We start from the raw sequence: 3,609 nt of genomic DNA on the forward strand, positions 1-3,609 counted from the left end.
TACAAAAAGACAGTATATTTTTTATTTTTTTTCACATCCCAACGAATGTTTGTGATTTGTTACTGATAAAATGACATACGTATGAAGTGTAGATAATAAGATTCATGACCGAGAAGACAGTTTGATGAATTATTTCTCAAATTGACTCAATTTATGAACGTTAGGGGTAAAATTGCTCTTGGCTTCCAACGTTAGGGGTAAATTGCACCATTTTAGACGTTAGGAGGTAAAATTGCTCCTGCCCCAAAACGTTAGGGGTATTTTTGCACCTTAACCCTTAATTTTTTTAATCAGTAACATGAGCCAATGATTTTTATCTTTTTAATTTTTAAGTTATACTTGTTTATTAATCATTTTAACTAATATGATGTGAATACTATGAATAATGATAATAATAATAATAATTTATGTTAAAATATTGATATGCGAGAATATGTGAGGTGGTATTTTGTTGTTTGAGATGAATTTTTTTGACGCTGAGATAAGACAGAAAAATAATTATCGTGTGGCCATTGATCGACACTCTATTTTATTACCTACGTTTGAAGAGATTAGGATAGAGTACTTAAGCAATTTAGATAGAATTGTAATATATGCGTATATGTATCAATTATAATGTTTTAAAATAATTATAAAATAAAATATTTAAAATTGAGTTTTTACAAGTTGAAATTAAAAAATAGGTAATCTCTTAAACCTTATACTCTTAAAAGGAAAATTTTAAATTTCCAAAAGTTTAACTTTTAACTTTAATTTTATACATTGATCTTTAGATTTCAAAATTATATTCATTTAGACAGCGCTGTTTTAACACATTTTTAGAGTTTTGTGCTAAATAAAAAAATAGGCCTTATTCATTAAAAAAAAATTAATATTTTTTTAATAGAAAATTAATACTTTTATATAACAATAATATTTCTATAAAATGAAACATCAAAATACTTTAACTTGATTTATAACATAATAAATAGACAAAAATCATCATTAGATTTCTAATATTTCATTTCTTGGTTCATTAATCCCTTAATCTTTTATTTCGATATATCAAACCTCTGATCATTTACTTTTGGCTAAAAGATGTTATTAATTTCAACTATATTTGAAATTAAAAAAAAATATTTTTTACAATTTAAATTAAAGTTTTTACAGTTTTCTTATAGCCACATTACACATCTAAAACTGCTTTCAAACAATGAAAAAAAATACAAATTTTGAATGCAGGTGAAATGAATATCACTATGTTAACCGAGTTTTATGTTTAAAATTGATTTTTTTTTTGTCATCAAGGACTTAGTGTGACAAAAAATAAATAAATTAAGTGTCTATGATATATTTTCTAGGGTTTAAGATTTATGAATTAGGTCTATAATTTTAAGTTAGGGTGTAAAATTATACTTTATTTATAATAACTCCCCCATTTCAACCCAATCTCTCCTAACTCCCACTCCCTCACTCGCCCGCCCCCATTTCCCAAATACCTAGCAACCTCACGCCTACTCCCTCCCTGAAGACCTCTTGTCTCGCTCCCCTCTCCATTCTTGAACTAGCTCACCCTTCTTTCACAACAAACGAAGACTTGTTTGAAGGCCGGATAGTTTTTCCAGGTTGACGCCGATGACAGATGAGATACAATATCTTTAAAGCTCCGCCACTGTATTTCTTTAGCGGGTGAAAGTATTTAAGGTTCTCGATCGTTACGCCGTCTTGCTGATAACGTGGTGGAGTGGGATGAAATTTATATTCCTTGAACTCTTCCTCCATGCACTCTCGCCAAAATTGCAATCCCGGTTCGGTTGCATATTCATATTCCTTTTTATTAACGTCGTTAGTAACACAAGTTTGATGATTCTGTATTTTTTTCTGCTATTTTCTCTTTCTTAAACATTGACTCAATTAAATTATAGTTTGTTTTATTTTTATTATTTATAATTATAGTTTATTTTATTTTAATTTTTTTTTAAATCTAAACATATTAGTTGGCGGGCTGGGCTGGGGTTGGGAATTGATTTTCTTAATATGACCCAGCCGGGTCTGAACCCGATGTAAATATAACACGGATTGGATTGAGTTTGGACAAGGTAATTATGTGTCAAGTCCAGTTAGGCCCGGCCCAACCCAACCCTCAGGTCTACTCTTCAACTATGGCATGTTAGGAAAAAGACTTCAGACTAAAGATTGAAGAAGACCTTCTAATTTTTTCACTGTTTATTGCAAAACAATGTGTTTCAATTTCATAAAGAAAGTAAGTTGGTTACTCATTCCCCTGTGTAATCCATATATATATAAAATATGTATATTAGATTCTTACACTATGCAATTTTCTCTTTCACATGACACAAGATACATGACAGACATTTGTTTTCGTGTCGTCTGAGTATTTTTTGTGACATTATTTTAACTCTATGTCATCTGAAGGCGAAATAAAAAATACGCTCGATTCTCAGATGATGTTACGATTACAGAAGCCTGTCATCTAAAGAAAATGCGCATTTTTATTAAATTTCACTTACTCATCAGATGGCACCTGAAATAAATGATTGTCATTGTATACGGAAAACAAAAAAAGCGGCAAAGGAAATTTTACTTACGCGGACACATACCAAATTTAGGCGCTGGATGGTTTGACTGAAATTTCAGATCGTATAAAAAGTCTGTCTCTCACCCAAAACCCCATTTTCTAGGTTACGCAATCTTGATCCCCTCTCATCCCTCTCTATCTCCATGGTTGGTTCATGCAATCAGTGAGCTTGAAAGACGGTACTGTTAAGTATCTATTGATTTTCATTGTTCCTTACTCTCTCTTTTCCTCATCCGATTTACTTTTGTGTATGTTGATTTTAGCAGCTGGAATAAGGATCTATTGATTTTTAGACCTATGATTTAAAGGTTTAGATCTCTCGCTTAGATACTAATTTTATTATATTCATTGTTAGATTCACCGCTGAAAAGCTTGGGTCTTTATCTTTTTTAATCTAGGGCAATACAGTGTCGGTTGCTGAAGATGTTCTGATTTCTTTTTATTTGAACATAATATTTGCAGGGATAGTAAGAATGCTACATGTGAAGGCTGACTGAAGAGATTGTCAATTAGTTCTTGCGTTTAGCATATGAGAAGATTTCTTTAACTTATTGAGTATATATTGTTGTTATGTTGGTTTGAACTGATTGGTTACATGTATGATGTTGTTGTGGGTGGTGCTGCTGAGATAGGTTTACAATATATCTTCCACTTGGCTTGTTATCTGAATGAGTATTGCTGAAACACCTTTCCACGGGACCAACAAGTATGTGTATGTATATGAACATAGAACTCATTGATTTAGGAAACTAGCCTGATTTTGAGTATATATATATTGTTATGTGGGTTTGAAATGATTAGACCTGTCCATGGGCCGGGCCGGGCCTGGCGGGCTTTTGTGTAAAAGTGCTCGTCCCAAGCCCAGCCCAGCCCAGTATTAATTTAGGCGGGCTCGGGCCGGGCTGGGCTCGGGCCTAAAAATCAAATCCCAAGCCCAACCCATATAAGCCCACCTAAAAAAATATACATAATTTCCAATTATAAAAAATCAAATTTATACTTAAAATAAATATTTAATTATAAATATATAA

This window comes from Euphorbia lathyris, chromosome 1, assembly GCF_963576675.1.
Source record: "Euphorbia lathyris chromosome 1, ddEupLath1.1, whole genome shotgun sequence".
Taxonomy (NCBI): Eukaryota; Viridiplantae; Streptophyta; class Magnoliopsida; order Malpighiales; family Euphorbiaceae; genus Euphorbia; species Euphorbia lathyris.